The 20,626-nt window shown below is 34.2% G+C and overlaps 1 protein-coding gene across 2 annotated transcripts in view; it reads left to right on the top strand.

Moving 5' to 3' along the window:
- The window catches only part of GPHN (gephyrin), a 535,238-nt gene that overhangs the window by 56,352 nt on the left and 458,260 nt on the right, over nucleotides 1-20,626 (top strand). The window lies entirely within an intron of this gene.

The following is a 20,626-nucleotide window of genomic DNA, read 5'->3' as shown; positions in this document are numbered from 1 at the left end:
GAAAGAAATTCCGCCATTTTAATGTAATTCATTCAAGTATTTAATAGTCCTCACTGAAGAGATGTCTGCATTTAATCAAATAGTCATACAAGAGACATCAATTCTAGGCTCTAGGGTATTTTATAAAAATTCTGTAGCTGATTGTGAAGAGAGCTAGGCTGTTTTATGAAGAAGTAAAAATACTAAAGAATTATATTGATTGTGTCTCTGATATATAGGTAATCGACAAATATTTTTTTGTCTACATTTTTCCTACTTGGAGTTGTTTGCTTTCCACACCATATTAACTTTAAGTCTTTCAACCTCCCCTAGACTGAGCTCCTTGAGGAAATGAATTTTATCGTCATCTGTTCTTTAATTAGGCCTAACACTGGGAGGTAATCAGTTAATTTTTGTCTGTTGGTTTGTTTTCTGAACTGGAGATGTTTTGAGTTTTAGAGGCTTAAGAGTATTTATACACTCCTAAATATTTTTCAAAATAGAGCAGAGGACATCACAGTTTGGGGCAAGTGACAAATTTTCTCTTGGCAACACAGGGCTGTTGACAATTATTGAGGAGCTTGTGACTTAACAGAGACTTAGAAGAACTTCTTTAGAACTCTTGGGAACTTTGAAGTATATATTTGTCTGCAGATGCTGACTTTGGAAATTAAACTGAATAGATAAGAGAGTAACTAAAAGATGTGGCAGGCTTGGTTGTCTTTAAACCAGTGTTGTTGGCACTAAATTTCCAAATGGAGCTAGTACCAGTCAGGTGGGCAGGGATATTAGGAAATTCAATATAGGTGATCATCATGGGGAGAAGTAATTATTATCTTATAGTAGAATTTCACCACTTAGCAGATTTCTTTTGTTTTTCCTTTATTTTTCCTTTTTTTCTTTAAATTTCAGAGTATTATGGGGGCATACATGCTTTGGTTACATAAATTGCCTTTGCACCCCGTGACAAGCATGCCCATCCCCCATACAGCATGTACCATATCCATTAGGTATGGATTTACATGAATACCCCTCCTCCTGCCTCCCACCTCCCTGAAACCCTATGAATGTTACTTCCCATATGTGCATGTAAGTGTTGATCAATTAGTACCAATTTAATGATGAGTACATGTGGTAGTGGTTTTTCCATTCTTGTGATACTTCACTTAGAAAAATGGGCTCCAGCTCCATCCAGGATAATACAATAGGTAGGTCTCTTTTTTATGGCTGAGTAGTACTCCATGGTATAACATATACCACAATTTATTAATCCACTCATGTATTGATGGGCACTTGGGTTGTTTCCACATCTTTGCAATTGTGAATTGTGCTGCTGTAAACATTCTAGTGCAGATGTCTTTTTTATAGAATGTCTTTTTTTCCTTTGGGTAGATACCCACTAGTGAGATTTCTAGATCAAATGGTAGTTCTATTTTTAGTTCTTTGAGGTATCTGCACACTACTTTCCATAGAAATTGTACTAGTTTGCAGTCCCACCGGCAGTATGAGTGTTCCTATCTCTCTGCCTCCACCCCAGCATCTGTTGTTTTGGGACTTTTTGATAAAAGTCGTTCTCACTGGAGTTAAGTGATATCTCATTGTGGTTTTGATTTGCATTTCCCTGATGATAGAGATGTTGAGCAATTTTTCATATGTTTGTTGGCCATTAGTCTGTCTTCTTTTGAAAATTTTCTGTTCATGTCCTTTGCCCACTTTTTGATAGGGCTGTTTGATTTTTTTTTCTTTCTATTTTTTCTGAGTTCTATGTAGATTCTAGTTTTCAGCCCTTTATTGGATATATAGTATGCAAATATTTTCTCCAATTCTGTATGTTGTCTGTTCCCTCTAATGATAGTTTCTTTGGCTGTGCAGAAGATTGTTAATTTGATCGGGTCCCATTTCTTTATTTTTGTTGTTGCTCTGATTGCCTTTGGGGTCTTCTTCATAAATTTGTCACCTAGGCTGATGTCTATAAGAGTTTTCCAAACATTTTCTTCTAGAATTCTTAAGGATTCATGCCTTAGGTTTAAGTCTGTCATCTGTAGTGAGTTGATTTTTGTGAAAGATACGGATCCTGTTTTAATCTTTGAGATGTGGCTATCCAGTTTTCCCAGAAGCATTTATTGAATAGGGATTCTTTTCCCCAGTGTATGTTTTTGTCTGCTTTGTCAAAGATCAGATGACTATATGAGGATGGTTTTATATCTGCGTTCTCAGTTCTGTTCCATTGGTCTAGGTCTCTGTTCTTTTGCCAGTACCATGCTGTTTTGGTTGTGATAGCCTTGTAGGATAGCTTGAAGTATGGTAAATTGATGCCTCCTAATTTGTTCTTTTTGCTTAAGGTTGCTTTGGCTATACGGGGTCTTGCCTGGTTCTATACAAAGTGTAGAATTATTTTTTCTAGATCTGTGAAAAATGATGTTGGTATTTTATTAGGGATTGCATTGAATCTGTAGATCACTTTGGGTAGTATAAACATTTTAACAATGCTAATTCTGCTGATCCATGAGCCATGGCATGGTTTTCCACCTGTTTATGTCCTCTGCTGTTTCCTTCCTCAATATTACATAGTTTTCCCTGTAGAGGTCTTTCACCTCCTTAGTTAAATATATTCCTAGGTTATTTTAATTTCTTTGTTGCTGTTGTGAAAAGTATTGAGTCTTTGATTTGGTTCTCAGTTTGACTGTTGGCATATATGAATGCTACTGATTTGTGTACATTGATTTTGTAACCTGAGACTTTGTTGAACTTATTTATCAATTCCAGTAGTCTCTTTGCAGAATATTTGGAGTTTTCTAGGTATGAGGTCATATCATCAGCAAAGAGCAATAGTTTGGCCACTTAGCAAATTTCTGGGGCATGGCTTCAGGCCCCCAGATGAAGGACTGGTAAGAAAACACAGAAGCAGGTATGAAAGCAAAATCTATTCCTGGAATCTTGAGCATACAAGGTTAGAGAAAGCTGAGATTCCAGAACAACATGAGAGCCTAGGGGATGGTATCTATCTTAGATCTGTTTAGCAGTCTACAGGACTTGGGATGGCGTTATGGCTTTGGCAGCTGTTGGTCTATGTCAATACTTGGTTTGAAAGGATGACTAATGCTAAGCCCTGAAAGAAAAGTATATATGGCTTTTAAATAATGAATTATTTTTATCTGGAATCTTCCAGGGGCCTGAGCATTCTGTCCAGATATGCAGCAAGGAAATGAGAGAGGGAGTGGGATACAGAGCTGATAGATCTAGGATTGCCTTGATTCCCTTTAAAATCCTTAGGGTTTTATTTGGATCTGGGACTGTAAAGGCCTATAGTACATTGTAGGTTCTTAGTAAATCCTTTGAATGAATGAATAAATGATGATAGCCACTGAGATCTTGTGACTGTTAATACAACCTGGTTTAAGTTATGTGAATTATTTCCTTTGGGAATAATCTTAGAATTCCAGAACTCAAATATATTAATAAAATCTGCAGGTTAAATTACTGGTCTGGTTATAGGTTTTACTGGTATTACTTTTGTTGCTTTCATTTACTGATTTATACTCCACTCAGTAAATAATTATTGAATACATTTTGTCATTGAATATTATGTTTCTTGACAAACTTTATTTTGTGCCTTTTTAAAGTAGGTGTTTTTTTGAGGCTACTATGTGTATAAGTGCTGTGAGATCTATCAAAGAGGATAAGATGTATTCCATGCCATTAAGGAGCTTAAGTTATGGTAGCTAATTCATAGAAAGGTAACTATGTCAGTCAGTAAATGAAGAGTGCAGCAAGTAATGGTTAAGAAGAAAATATTTATAACTGCACATTCAAAACTGGATAATGGCAGCCTATTTAGTATTTTGAAAACGTTCTCAAATATTCTATTTTTAATAAAGCTTTGTTAAAAGACATAGGAAGTACTGTTATTTCACACTTTAATTAGAGGGAAGGAATCAATTTATTTTTCATTAAAGGTGTTATTAGATCATTCACTAATATTTCCAAAAGAAAATTTATAGAATCCTAGCGAAGCTTCAGTAGGAAAGAAATAAATGTTTTGTAAATAATCATTAACCATATTTAAGATTTGATTGGTTTAGAATATCGATACAAATGTTCAGAATATTGTTTTATATTTTCGGTAAAGCATGTTAGTATTCTTGGTTAAGCCTGTATGCCCTGGTTCCTGTTATGGCATTTCAAGTCAGCTTATTAGACCTATTTTGAATTAATGGGAACAGTGCCATCTACTGAATCATCAATATGATATACTGTTTATTAGTTACAGAGAAAAAAAGGGGAAATATGTTTATTCAGTTATTTTTATTTCTTATTTTATTTTTAAATTTGATTGCTTTATTTTTTATTCAGTCTTAAAAGAAATTTTAATGAAAGAATATGAGTAAGCAGCTGTTATCATTCTAAAAATTTCCTGGTAGGGAACAGCAATTGAACTTTAAATACATTCTCTTTCTAGTACATTAAACAGATTGAATTCTATCAAAAGCCTACTTGAACTACATATAGTATGTATCACTTTATCCATCATAATCCTATGTTTTCATACTTTTATAGTCTCCATTCCTCATGAATATTTTTTTTTTTGCTTCCTAGGTCAAAGCATTTTAAATATTTCATTGAGTCTTATATTTTCAACTCAGTGGGATCATGAAGTGAATTGTGAAGATTATTTTGATAGTCTGTCAATTACTTAAGTTCATAGTATGCTTATAAATGTATGGCTATATTTTGCCTTGACAAGATATTATGGAAATATATATTTTGAAGAATAAAGAAACTCATTGAATAAAATATATTTTGTTGTATACTATAACTAAATTCAAATCATATTTAACACATAAAATGGTAAATAATTTATTTCTATATTTGTGGTTCTTAATTTATTAATACTGAGTGATGGCCTGTGTTTAATCACCTCTGTTTATACTTTTAAACCTTAACTGATGAAAAAGCTGTTCTCTCTCTCTCTCAGGAACTAACTAAATCTCTTTCTCCATGCAAAATAAATCTGTTGGTGTCCTAGGGAATTGATTATATATGACTGAAAGAGAAAACCATCACTATGATTGTGACATTGAATTAAAATGTAGTAGATATTATTTTTCTTTGTCAAGCAACTTTTCCTTTTTGTGAACAGACACCCTTTCTCCTCAACATACATACCATTGGCCTTTTTTTAAAAAATTAATTTTTTAATTGACAAAATTATATATATTTATGGTATACAACATGTTTTAATATGTATATATTGTGGAGTGGCAAAATTGAATTGATTAACATATGCATTATGCAACATACTTACTTGTTTGTTGTGAAAACACTTAAAAATCTGCTCTACTCAGCAATTTTCAAGTATAAAATATATTGTTATTAACTGTATTCACTATAGTATATGACAGATCTCTTGACTTTATTCTTCCTTTCTAATAGAAATTTTGTGTCCTGTGACAAAATCTCTTCAATCCTACTCTCCACCCTCAGCCCATGGGAACCACCATTTTCATGTTTTTAGATTACACGTATAAGTGAAATTATGTGGTATTTGTCTTATTTCACTTAACATAATGTACTCAAGGTTCATCCATGTTGTTACAAAAGATAAGATTTTCTTCCTTTTTTTTAAAACCAGAGAAGACCCCGTTTAGCAAAAGCAATTTTAAGCAACAAAAACAAAATGGGAGGTATTAATTTGCCAGACTTCAAACTATACTACAAAGCTGTGATTGTTAAAACTGCTTGGTATTGGCACAAGTGCAGGGACACAGACCAATGGAACAGAACAGAAAATCCAAATATAAAACCATCCTCATATAGCCATCTAATCTTTGACAAAGCAGACAAAAACATACTCTGGGGAAAAGATTCTTTATTTAATACATGGTGCTGGGAAAACTGGATAGCCACATGTAGAAGACTAAAACAGGACCCACAGCTTTCACCTCTCACAAAAATCAAATCACGGTGGATAAAAGACTTAAATCTTAGGTGGGAAACTATTAGAATTCTAGAAGAAAATATAGGAAAGACTCTTACAGACATTGGCCTAGGCAAAGAATTTATGAAGAAGACCCCTAAGGCAATCACAGCAACAACAAAAATAAATAAATGGGACCTGATTAAATTAAAAAGCTTCTGCACAGCCAAAGAAACAGTCACGAGAGTAAACAGACAACCTACAGAATGGGAAAAAATTTTGCATACTACACATCAGGTAAAGGACTGATAACAAGAATATATTTAGAACTCTGGAAAATCAATAAGAGAAAATCAAACAACCCTATCAAAAAGTGGGCAAACGACATGAATCGAAATTTTTCAAAAGAAGATATAAAAATGACTAACAAACATGAAAAAATGCTCAACATCTCTAATCATCAGGGAAATGCAAATCAAAACCACAATGAGATACCACTTAACCCCAGTGAGAATGGCTTTTATCAAAAAGTCCCAAAACAATACATGTTGATGTGGATGCAGAGAGACAGGAACACTCATACACTGCTGGTGGGACTGTAAACTAGTGCAACCCCTGTGGAAAACAATATAGAGATACCTTAAACAGATTCAAGTAGACCTACCATTCTATCCAGCAATCCCATTATTGGGTATCTACCCAGAAGAACAAAAATCATTCTATATAAAAGACACCTATACCCAAATGTTTATAGCAGCACAATTTACAATTACAAAGATGTGGAAACAACCCAAGTGCCCATCAATTCATGAATGGATTAGTAAATTGTGGTATATGTATACCAATACTCAGCTATAAGAAATAACGGTGATACGACATCTCTTTGGTTCTCCTGGAGAGAGTTGGAACCCATTATATTCAGTGAGGTATCCCAAGATTGGAAAAGCAAGCATCACATGTACTCACCAGAAAATCGGTTTCCCTGATCATCACCTAAATGCACATTGGGGAACGATACCAACTGGATATCAGACTGAGGCGGGGGGTGGGGGGAGGGGATGGATGTATGCCTACATGATGAGTGCGTTGCCACTGTCTGGGGAATGATCATGCTTGAAGGTGCTGACCTGGGGAAGTAGGGGGTGGGGGGAGGGGATGGAGGTATGACTACATGGTGAGTGCCAGGCGCACTGTCTGGGGAATGGACACACTTGAGGCTCTGACTCAGGGGGATGGACAGGACATGGGCAATATACATAACCTGAGCTTTTGTACCCCCATAATAAGCTGAAATAAAAAAAAAAGCTGAATAGTATTCCGTTGTGTATATATACCATATTTTCTTTATCCATTCATTCATTGATGGGCAATTAGGTTGGATCCATATGTTAGCTCTTTTAAGTAATGCTGAAATGAACATGAGAGTGCAGATATCTTCCTGACATATTGGTTTCATACATGTTAAACATCGACCCAGAAGTGGGATTATTGGCTCCTAAAGTGGCTCTATTTTTAATTTTTTGAGGAACCTCTTTACTGCTTTCCATAATGGCTATACTAAATTAGATTTTTACCAACAGTCCTAAAGGATTTCCTTTTCTCCATATCTTTGTCTATACTTATTATCTATTATTTTCTGTCTTTTTGATAATAGCCATTCTAACAAGTGTGAGGTGATATCTCACTGTGTTTGTAATTTGCATTTCCCTGATGATTAGTGATACTGAGCATTTGTTTCATATGCCTGTTGGCCATTTATATATCTTTTTTTGAGGAATGTCTATTCAGGTTTTTAGCCCATTTTAAAATCCAGTTATTTGTTTTCTTGTTCTTTATTTGTTTGAATTCCTTATGTATTTTGGATATTAAACTCTTATCAAATGTATGGTTTCAAATATTTTCTCTCATTCTGTAGGTTGTTTATTTGCTCTCTTGATTCTTTCCTGGCTTTGCAGAAGCTTTTTAATTTAATCAGGTCTCATTTATTTATTTTTGTTCTTATGATTGCTTTTGGAGTCTTCTTCATAAATTCTTTGCCTAGGCCAATATCTGTAAGAATTTCTCCAGCATTTTCTTCCAGAATTCTCATAGTTTCATGCCTTAGGTTTAAGTCTGTTATCCACTGTGAGTTGATTTTTGCAGCTCATATAGCAATGACCTTGGGGAGAGTGTGAAGCCTCAGGATTCTCTACTCTGTCCCTCCCCCACCTGTGGGCAACTTCCACCTGTACCTCTGATCCTGCAGAGCATGTTGCCTTCTTCCCTTTTCTTCACTTTGAGTGCCTCTTCTTGCCTCTGTGTTGATGCTCAATGCACTCTCTAAGATGATCAGTCTGAAGGAATATATATTCACTCACCACTTTCAGTCCTCTCCATCAGAGTGGTGTATGTAGGCTGCTTCTAGTCTGCCATCTTGGCCCTTCCCCACAATGTCTTTAAATAAATATTTTAGAAAACAGATTTTATTGTTTTCTTCAGAAAATTAATAGCTATTTGTACTCAAGTGCTTATGTCTGATTTAAAATTATTTATTCTTTAGCTTTAGCCTATATTTTTGTTATTGTCATTAAGATGGGTAATGTTTGTTCTTATTTTAAAGAAAAAAATTATTCAGTGGTACTTATTAAGTTACAGTAAGGAAGAATTTATTTAGGAACATCATGATAGGTATAGGGACCACTGCAATTGAATTTTGCAATGGTAGAGAGAGATTGGCCTCAGCACCAAATATAGCATGGGCAAGTGGGAATTTATAGCTAAGGAGCAGAGTGGCAGTCAGTGGATGGAAAATTATTATACTAAGGGGAAACATCAAGGCTAAAGAGGATTATGGCTAAACTGACCTAATAGGATTCTTGCTGAAGACAGGCTAGTGTGCTTAGACATCCCCTGGGGAATGGTGGAGAATGAGGAACCCAGTCAGATATATAGGGTGATCAGGTATCAAAGTTTTAGCTAAACTGACTTAGCATGGTTCTTTGTTAAAACTGGATTTTTCAAGGAAGTGCACGGGTGGTCCTAGGAGATGGTTTAGGAGCCTGACTAAAGTTTGGTCAAGCAAAGAATCTTTGTCATTTACAAAGCCCTTCAAACAATAAAAGCAGCTTTTATAATTGTGAATTTAACCTTGAATAGAAATTTTCCAGATAAGAAACTAATATAGTTCAAGAATATTCAGGGTGATTTTTACTAGTAATTTAGTTATGTGTTTCTTACTTTTTTTTCTTTCTTAGACATTACATGAGGGCAGTTAGGACTTCTTTTGATTCAGGCTTATTCTTTTGAATATAAAGCATTATTTTCATGGTCAGAGCCATTGTGGTGTTGGGGTTAGGGTGCTGGAGTAAAGAAATTTATTGGATAAGATGCCTTTAAAACCAATATAAATCCTTTTTCTTTAACAGCATTTCTGTAAAGAAAACAAAGCATAGAAAATATACTCATTGCTATTTGCAGTACTTGTGGTAAATCTGGAATCCTTGCTTATGCTCTTATAGTAGTTCCACCACAAGGTTATTTTTAAAACATCAGCTAAAACTGAAATTCCAGCATTAATTGGATTGACACTTCTAGTTGTAAATTAACACTTCCAGTCATAAATCTTGAGGAAATTGGCATCAGACTTCAACATATTCTGTTTTCAGTAGGTTAGATTTCTCAGTATTATATTGTGCTAAGGAGAAGAATTTCAGTGTTTAAACCTTTTCAAAGCTATGTAACTTGATATTTACTCTTTCAAAATCTTAGTATCAAATACTAACTCAGATGCTGTGTCCTTGGTTCCTCATTCTCCCTATCACTGCCCTGTTAGAGCATTGTTATTGGTTACAGGGACATTGTAATGCTTACATTACATTATATTACATACCTTTACATTACTGCTAAAGTTTATTAATAAAGTTAATAAAGTTCTAAAGTTTAGCATTTATACTGTCATTCCCAAACTTGACTGTGTAGAATAATTCCCCTTTGCCTAATGTGTCTTCTGTGGCCTAACATTTCTGGCTTTTTTGTGTGTGATTTCATCCCCAATCTCCTATTTTAGGTTTATCTCCTATTATTCTTTTTTTTTTTTTTGACCTTATACTTAAACCATACTGTTCCCTGACCTTTCTGTGAAGGACTTCAAACCAAATTATTACTTGTTTCTCACTCATAAAGCTCACCTCCCTCCCTTCCCCCATAGTTCCTCTACATACTTGCTACTCCTCTTATTTTTTTTTTATTGAATTTTTTATGTTTGGAAATTTTAAGGAATATACAAAATAAAAAGAATGATGTTTACAGTATGTTGAACCACTATGTACCAATAACCCATATACAACAGTTATCATTATGACATTCTTGTTTCATTTTTACCTTCTCCAAGTTTTCACCCTCCACTTTGTTATAAGCAAAATTTACATACATTACAATTTGCAAACCTTAGCTAAACAATGTTGCCAATTAAGTACATACATGAAACCTAATCCTCTTTCACGGTATAGATAGAATGTTTCCTTCTCTCCAAAAGTTTCTCCTGCCCCTTTCCAGTTAGTCCTCCTCCCACCCTGAAGCAAACACTGCTTAATTTTTTGTCACCTTATATTTGTTTTACCTTTCTTATTTTTTCCACATAAATGGAATTATACTCTTTGTGTAATGGTTCTTTTGCTCAATATAATGGTTCTGAGATTTATACCTTGTTATTGCTTGGAACAGTAGCAATTTATTCCATTTTATTACTGTGTACTATTCCATTTTAAAAGTACTACGTCCATTTGGTTAATGGACCAGTGTATATTATTATAAGCATTTTAAGCATTAAGTGTTATTTATCAATTATTTTTAATCTTAAAACTTCAGTGAGAGTTGAACAAGGTACTATAGCCTTGTTATACGCACAAACTTTGGAGCCAGATTGCTGATGTTCAAAACTCACCTTTTCCACTTAACAAGTTTTGAGGCCTTAGACAATAAAAATAACATGGCAGTAAATGAGCTTTTTATAGCTATATTAATTTGGGTCTCCTAACAAATAACTGTCAGTTTGGAAATCAAGCGTGTTTGAGGTTAAATACCTTGTCCCTGATCAAATGAGTAGGAAGTACCAGAAAAATATTTCAAATTCAGGTTTAGTTGACTTCCAAACCAATGTTCTTAGTTATGTACAACATAATATTATCACTTAAATCCCACCTTAAAACCTACTATATATCATTAAATTTGTGCTCAAAATCCTCAAGATGTAAATGAATGAAGGTACATCTTTAAATATTTAGTCTTCCAATCCATAAATATAGTGTACAACTCCATTTACTTAGGTACTTTAATTTTTCTGAATAAAAGTGCATAATTTTCATTTAGTGTGGAGGTTTTGCCTATCTTTCATTAGATGTATTCCTGGCTATGTGATATTTTGTGATGCCTTTGTAAGTGATATCATTTTTAAAATTTTCATATGTAATTGCTTGTTGCAGTTGATTTTTTATATTGACTTTATATTTTTCAACCTTGCTAAATGCACTAATTCTAACAGTTAATCTATATATTCTTTGCTTTTCTACATATAAAGTCATGATTTCTGAGATTAATAATAATTATATTCTTTCATTTCAATACTTTGGCTTTTATTTCATTTTAATTATTTGCTTTATTGTACTGTTGAGCACCACCAGCTGAAATTTGAATTGAAGTGATAATTGTGGATATTTTGTCTCATTTCCAATTTGAAAGGGAATGTTTTTAAAATGTCATGATTAAGTTTCAAGTTTTTATAGGTGTCCTCTATCAGATTAAGGAAGTTCCCTTCTGATCCCAGTTGGCTGGTAGTTTTTATCATGAATGGCTGTTGGGTTTTATTAAAGTTTTTTTTGTAAATATTGATATAATCATGTTTTTTCCTCCTTTGAAAGAGAAATATCAATGTAGTGAATCACATTGATTGGTTTTTAAAATATTAAACTAACCTTGCATTCATTCCAATAACTTGTCTGGGATTTATTATACATTTTTTAATAACTGGATTTAATGTCTTAATATTGTGCTTGGGATTTTTACATATATGATTATAAGAGAGATTGTCTTCTAATTTTTCTTTCTTGTCTAGTTTTGATATACATCAAGGTTATGTTGGAAGGGCTGACTTTTTGTTTGTTTTCTGAGTTTCTGTAAGACTGGTGTTATTTCTTCACTAGAAAGAACTGATGTTATTTCTTCTTTTTCAATCTGTATTACTCATTTATTTTTTTTCTTGCATCATGCAGTGGCTAAAATTTCTAGTACAATATTGCATAGAAGTGGTCTGAGTGAATATCCTTGCTTTGTGGCCAATTATTTGGGGGATAGCCTTCAGTACTTCAGTATTATAAGCATTTTAAGCATGAAGTGTTATTTATTGGTTACTTTCATTTTTAAAAGTTCAATGAGAGTTTATTTTTTAGTCATAAATTTGTATTGAATTTTTTTCAACAAATGAATCTATTGAGAAGATTTTATTGTTTTAACCATTGATCTGTGTAGAGACTTAAATATGTTAATTTAGTATTGCATCTGTGAAATAGTATCCTTTTCGATATTGCTGTGTTCATTTTCTATTTTTAAAAGGATTTTTACATCTATACTTAGGAAGGATACTGGTCTGTGTCTGTAATTTTGTTTTCCTGTAATGTCCTTGATCATTTTGGTGTCAAGATTATGCTGGCCTCATAAAATAAGTTGAGAAGTTAAGTAGCTGATAGACTTTAACAGTAAAGCCATCTGGCTAAACTCTGGGGTTGTATGTTTTTGTTTATGGCTTTTTGGGAGGGGGGAGGTAGTCATGCAATAAACTACATGTTTTAAAATGTACATTTTTATATATTTTGATGCATGTATTCATTGTGAAAAGTCATGCTAATCAACATGGTGAACTTATCCATCACAGCCAAAATTTTCTTGTGCTTCTTTGCAATCTTTCCTTCTTGCTTCCCCCACCCATCCTCCATCTGTTACTGAACTTGTTTTTTTAAACAATGATTAGTTTACATTTTTAGAGCTTTATGTAAATAGAATCATTTAGTATATAGTCATTTTTTTCTGGCTTCTTTCACTCTGCATAATTATTTTGAGGTTTTGCAATAAAAAGTTTATTCCTTTTTATTTCTCATTCATAGTCCATTCTATGAATACATTCACCTGCTCATAGACATTTGGTTGTTTGAAGATTTTGGCTTTTACAAATAAAACTGATGTAAATGCACATGTATAAGTCTTTGTATGGACATTTACTTTTTTATTCATTTGGGTAAATACCTATGAGTGCAATGGATAAATCATTTGGTAGGTGTATGTTTAACTTTTTAAGAAACTGCTAAATTGTTTTCCAAAGTTGTTCGTATTAGCAGTGTATAAAGCTTCCAGTTTTTTCACATCCTCGCCCACACTTGTTATGATTGGTCTTTTTAATTTTAGCCATTCTAAGGGTGTCTAGTGACATCTCATTGTAGTTTTAATTTGTATTTCCCTACTGACTAATAATATTGAGCATATTTTTAGGTTTTTTTTTAACTATATATATATATATATATATATACACACACACACATACATCTTCTTTGGTGAACTGTCTGTTTAAACTTTTTATTTTTTAAAAAATATTTTCTTACTGAGATTTGAGAATTCCTTATATATTCAGAATGCAAGTAAGATACATGCTTTGTAAGCATTTACACACAGTCTATGACTTATCTTTTCATTCTTGTAACAGTGTCTTTCACATCTATTATAAGCTTTATTCCTAAGCATTTCAATATTTTAGATTTTGTTGTAATTTGTTGTTGTTTAGTTTGTTTTTGTTTTTGAGGCAAGGGCTCACTCTGTTACCTGTGCTACACTGCACCGCAAACTCCTACCTCAGCCTCCCAAGTAGCTGGGACTACAGGCATGTGCCACCATGCCTGGCTAAATTTTTTATTTTTTGTAGAGACAGGGTCTTGCTCTTGGCCAGGCCTGTAATTGGCATTTTTTAAATTTTCATTTAGTTTTATTTTCCGTTTGTTCATTTCTAGTATGTAGAAATACAGTTGATTTTTGGAAATTGACCTTGTATTCTGCAGCCTTGCTAAACGTACTTATTATTAGTTCTAGCAGCTTTTATGTAGTTTTGGTGAGCAGATAGGATCCTGATAGAGACATGGCTTTATGTAAGGACTACAAGGAGTCCCATTAGCCAGGTTAGGAGATGTGTGATTATTACCCAGGGCTTGATAGTTAATGTTTTTGCCCAAGTATTAAGCATAAGGAGTGGGTAGGGAGGGAATTACCTCACTCCCCCCTTCCCCACACCTGTTTAGAGGTTAAGCAGTGAGTCCCGAGGATTCTAGCAAGCTACCCAAATGTTACTTTGGTTGTTGTTCATGCTCATTCATGTGATAGGAAAAGGGAATGTTATCCTGGCAATATGGTAGCAAGTCCTGTGGCTGTAGTCAAAAGGCAGTATTGCTATGGCTACTCAAAGGATCCCCAAAACTAAATTGTGTCAGCAGTGAGGAATCAACAACGTTGGAAGTTGGTTTGGACCATGTGTCTGGCTGCCCAAAACTGAAAGAAAATATCCTCTCATCCCACCACGCCCATTCATCATGACCTCTGCTGCTTCAAGGAAAAAACTAAGTGCCCTGGGTGAACCTTGAAGAAAAGGGACTCAAACTTTTATGGCTTTGTTGGATACAGGTGCCCAAGTCACCATCCTTCTTGGTCGCATGTGAGGAGGGAAAGCTGGGCACAAGTGTTGCCCAAAGTTCTGAAGACTGAGAGGAAGAGCTACAGTGGTATGTAGCCTCCCTGAGCTGGGGTGCTTTCCAAGTATCAGAAGCTACATGAGGGAGGAAACAACTCTGGGGCTTGTTTACTAACCCTGGAGTGAACAGCCAAAGGAGAGAAAAAGCCTACACACTGCTTCTGGTGTCCCTACCATCCCTTTCCTTTCGTGCTACTCTCTACTCCCCATGTTTCCAGCCTGGGAATATCACAGTCACTCTGTGGCTGTTACTATAGCCCCTGACATGTGCCTATTGGACACCTTGGTCCATGTTTTGGTATTGGAAAAAGTACCTGAATTCAACTGATAGATTTGAATAAAGTTTGCTGTGGGAAACAATGTTAAATTGACCTTGTGGGTAAGGCTCTTGGACTGATTTGATGTACAGAGTTTACTTTAAATGTTTGGAGCTGGTTTACTCCTGGTTTGGCTAAGTGAAAAGCTGATGGTCTCCACTGGGTGGCAGTCACCCTGCAGCTTGAAGGAAAATGCTGGAAAACTAAGTGTGGTAAGGGCTGATCCAGCACAATGGGCTGAATTGAAAACCATCGCGTTAAACCAGGGTTTGGTAGACTTAAGCCTGTGTGCCAAATCTAGCTGCAGCCTGTTTTTGTCCTCTCTCGAGCTTGGAATGATTTTTACATTTTTAAAGCATTGGAGTGCCGCAGGGGCTGGGAGTTGGGGGAGAAAATGCACCAGAGAGTATATGGGGCTTGGAAAGCCTAAAATATTTACTGTCTGCTCTTTTCAGAAAAATGTTTGCCAATTTCTGTCTTAGACAATGTTCCTAAGGATTAAGTATAATTTTCCTGATTGTTGGGCTGTTGCCAGTCACTTTAATTGGGTAAGAATAGCAGATTAGGGATACACCCCTCTATGGAGCCACAATGTGGAAACAAACCACACCTGCCAGTTGGAAGATCTAGGTCACTCATATTGATGCCTAGAGTAAGTGCCTGTTTTCTAATGAGACTTACTGGAATCAAGCTGCTGATCAAGGCTGTGTTTGTTAGTTCATTTTAATCTGGGAGCTTGTCTTTCATTTCTAGAAAATATTCTTATAGTATTTTCTTAATCAGATCCTCTCTTTTCTTTTTCTGGAACTTCTGTGTGAATGTTTCTCAATTCACCCTTCGATTTTCTTATAAATTTCTCTTATTCTCTCCTATTGTCTGTCCTTTTTGTTCCTTTGTTCTACTTCCTGGTAGTTTGTTTTCCTTGACTTTGTTTTCAAACCTTCTAATGTATTTTATATTTCATTTACATTTTTTAAATTCCAAGAAATTTCGTTCTTTGAATGCCCATTTTTAATAATTTTCTGTTCTCATTTCAAATATACAATATCTCAGTCTTCCTCTAATAAAATTAGTTTGTTTTTAAAGATTCTGTGTTTCATGCATTACCAGTGTTTTTTCCAAGATTGTTTTTGTTTATTTGTGTAACTGTGTTGTTCATGATACAAGCTTTGTTCACATGTCTTGTGATTCTTGTATGTAGATTTATATTTAATAGGAAAACAATAAAAATGGCTTGGCTTTTTTATGTGATGGGACAGGCTTTATAAGCTAGTGAACTTCATTGTAGGGTTGTTAGGTATATATCCAGAGGCACCCATAAATGTCACTATTTTAGGGTACTTTCCTTTGATCTTTTTAATTCCTTCTGAGAAAAAGTTTTAATCTCTTGTCTGGATAGTGTAAACTTGTCTTGCAGTAAGTAATCTTTTAGCCATGTGGTGGAAAGGGCTGGAATTTCCACCATTTAGTATGTTAACTTTCAATTAATACCCTTGTTTTTCATTAGGTGCCTCTCTGTACCTTCTATTATGTTAGATAATTGTAGAGCGCCAGAATCTGTTTAGCAAGGACTGAAATTTATATTTTATATAGTAGATGGGAAAATTGAATCTAGCTTAAAATGCATATGTAAATGCTTAAAAGTATTGTTTAATCCTTTCCTCTATATTCATGATGAAATTCTTCCAAATTTTGACATGTTTTGTTTGAAGCCATAGTAAACTTTGTTCTTAGACATTTGCATTCATTTAAGTAATTGGTTTAGTTTTATTCTCATATTTATTCTCATTCTGATCAAAATAGTCACTGAAGGACAAAGATTTTACAGAAGTGCTAATAGTGATATATTTGAGTAGGGTTTTATTAAGTTAAAAAGCAGGTAACTTAATATTTTGAGTATATTTTGCTTTTAAATAAAAACAGTAAGAAACAATGTATTGAATGCTACAGTTCTAGTTATTGTGAGCTTTTTGGATGTGTATAATTATTTTTAATGTCTTTTCTTGCTTGACACTTATAACTAGGTAATGAGGACAAATGTAGTATAATATATTTGCCTTTTATTAAAGCATATCCCAAGTTTTTTCAGATTTATCTTGGTAGTTAAGAGGTTAACATGTGAGTTGAATGCTAGATAATTCAATTAGAGGTACTTGTAACTGAACTGGATTCATGTCTACTGGAGATGAGAATCTCATGGAAGAATAACAACTGATAACATAAGTGAAGAATTTTGTAATCCCACAAAATATTAAAACAGTGCAGTATATCATTTAGATTTTAGTTTCTGACTACTAGAGATTTGCTTCATTAGGAATGCCAATATTTCAGTGTTGGAATTATTATAATCTACTGTAGATCTTTTACATTAAATATTCCTATTTGAGGGACTAGAGGATAGATTGCAATGTAGTCAATTTGTCTTAAAAGTGCTATAAATCTAGGGAATACCTAGATTTATATAGAATACCTAATTTACATAGAATGCCTAATTACCACTGAACTTAAGAAATAAAACATTACAGATAAAATGGAAATCTCTTTGAATCACTTACCCATCATTATTCTCTCCCCAGAGGTAACCCTTATTCTGAATTTAGTGTTTTACATTCCCATATTTGTTTTCACATTTTAATACTTCTCTTCACATCCAGGATAAATGTAATCTCATTTTGCATATTTTAAACAGTGTTTGAATAGTATCTTACTGGAACATGCTTTTTTTCTCTTAGCGTTGTTTCTGAGATACATTGATATTGATCTACTTCATTTTAACTGCTGAAGAGTATTTCATTGCACGAATATATCATAACTTATTATTAACTCTTCTATTGTTGGTTGTTTCAGACTTTTCAGTATTGTGAACTGTGCTTCAAAGAATCATGTATATATGAAATTTACCCTAAAGTATATATCTAGGTATAGAATTACTGGCATACAGTGTTTAAATTTTTTGAAATTCTACTATTTTTTAAATTGTTCTCTAAAGTGGTTCTATCAGTTTACGTTCTCCTCAGCAATGTATAAGGTTTCACTAAGATTTGATATTGTTAGACTTAAAATAATGACAATTTGACATATAAATTATATCATGTGGAGTTATTTTGCATTTTTGGTAATTCATATTTTTTCATTAAAGAGCAAATCTTTTGTTCTCTCTTTTGCTATTTTTACTGGTAGTGATGTGCTTCTCATTATGTAGGTTATTTTGCTGTTAGTATATAGTTTTATTATAGAATATCTCCTCTACCCACATTTATATCACCCCATTATCTAAAACTCATTTTGTTAGGTGTATTTTGTGCTGAGCAACTAAATCAAAAATGGAATGTTTTTGTTGTCTTTTTTTGCTCTAAAAAAGGTCAGCTTTTGGTAGAGGAAAGATTTGAGCCTGGTATCTAGGTGATAATAGGAGAATAATGCAATGAGGGAGTAAACAATCAGAGAGTTAAGTTGTAGAAAATTCAGTTATTAACAGCAAATTAACTAAGAATAAAGAAAATGCAAGCTTACAAATAATCCCACTACTTGAATATTATCTTTATAGAATATAGTCATGTATTGCTAAAGGATGGGGAGCTATTCTGAGAAATGTATCATTGGGCAATTTTGTTGTTTTGAGAACATCATGAAGTGTACTTTACATAAACATAAGTGGTATAGCCTACTATACACCTAGGGTATATGGTATAGCCTATTGCTCCTAGGCTACAAACCTATACAGCATGTTACCGTACTGAATACTCTAAGCAGTTGTAACACAATGATATTTGTGTATCTAAACATAGAAAAGGTACAGTAAAAATATGATATAAATGGTAAAAAAATGGTATGCCTATATAGGACACTTGCAAGACTGGAAGTTGCTCAGGTTGAATTAGTGAGTGAATTGTGAGTGAATGTGAAGGTTTAGGACATTATTGTGTACTACTATAGACTTTATAAACACTGCTACACTTAGTTTATATATACTAAATTTATTAAATTTTTTTCTTCAATAATAAATTTACCTTAGCTTAGTGTAACTTTCTTTTTTTGAATTTGAAAAAATGGCTTTATTTTAATCAGTGGTATTGTCTGACATCCTACATGACACAACTGATTACAGCCAATTTCATGAACACAAATAAAATGGCAGTTTCCCTCATCCTCTCTTTTGTTTTCTATTTGGAGAAATCAGGAGATGGGAGCATTATGCCCAGAAACCAAAAGCCCTTCCGAGAGCTACAGCTTAGAGTCCAGTTTCCTGGAGCATGCAGCCTTCTAACATGTATGTGGTCACATGTTCAAAGATCTTTATTAAAAAATATTGAGAGCAGTATTTCTATAGGAAATCTCATTAGCATTTACAACCAGACATGGCTGATAAAATTCATCTTGCTGTGGATGGTGAGGATTTGAAGTGCATATAAAGGAGATGAGGCCTTTACATTCACTTTCCTTTAAAAAGGGGAGAATCCCAGGTGTAATCACCATCAGCCTGCCTCCTTCCTTTCGCTCTGGTTGATTCAGGGGTCCTACCCTGGCCTTCTACAGTGTATGCATCACTGCACTGAAAGAGAAATGGAAACATCTTGGCCCAAATACAAGATTTTGTCATACAGCCAACACTGGAAGTAGCTTTACACTTTCTTCTTACACAAAAGACTTAAATATACGGGCCCTCATGTAGCACAAATGCTTAAAATTCAGAAAATTATGAAAGTAACTCTTCTCCACCCCTGAGGATATTTCATCTTTACAAAGTTGAAAATATAAAACATTAAAATAATTTGCCCTTTCTCCCCATCAAAAGGAATCACATTCTCAAAGAATCTCTGCACTATATAAAATTCTGAAACAAAATTTATTTCTCCTGAAACCAAGACCAAAAAGTCAACGTTAAGCTGCCAGGAAGACCCTTTTCCATAGAGGAGTGGAAAAGACAATTTGTTACTACTTTTCTTTCTTTTTTTTTTTTAAATAACTATATTTAGAGAAAGATAGCAAAAGGAGTTTCTGGCCTCATGATGTTTATTTTTCACTTTTATTTTCAGCATTGGTTATTGGGAGAAAAGACAATAACTTGTTTTCCAAAGTTTGGGATATTTCTGGGAAAGCCCTGACTTTTCCCTTGATAGGTCCCTCTCCCAAAATAGCTTGTTGAATAATGGCAAGAATGAAAATGCTATACATCCATCTGTTCCATTTTTTCATGGTTTTCACATCAGAAGCACCTGGAGTATAAATTGTGTTCAACACAATATAGCACTAGGGGCTGAAGAAAGGATGATGTCACTTGCCCGTAACATCAGCTGAGGTGACACAGGATCTGAACTATTCAAGAAGTCCTCACTGGCAAACTTGCCTGGCACTAGGGCCTCCCAAAGAACACAGGACAAGCAGTTGTGAATTCTCAAATAGCTAAGACATGCAGAACACATCCTCACTCTGCTAGAAAAAAAGAGCACACACGAAGTACACTGACAGTAAGAACCTGTTTCTGACTATTGGGGCGAGTACTCATGAAATTTCTGCACTGAAGGTGAAGGGGTAAGTAGAGAAATGGCAACAACACCTGGGGATGAGGAGAAAGAGAGATGCACACATGCACACAAGGCTGCCTTGCTGCTTTGGGAACACAGCAGCCATCTGGCAGCCCTGTCTACTTGCCTG

The sequence above is a fragment of the Lemur catta genome, chromosome 1, assembly GCF_020740605.2.
Source record: "Lemur catta isolate mLemCat1 chromosome 1, mLemCat1.pri, whole genome shotgun sequence".
Taxonomy (NCBI): domain Eukaryota; kingdom Metazoa; phylum Chordata; class Mammalia; order Primates; family Lemuridae; genus Lemur; species Lemur catta.
The sequence above is the reverse complement of the archived record's forward strand: the minus strand, read 5'-3'. Positions and strand labels throughout refer to the sequence as shown.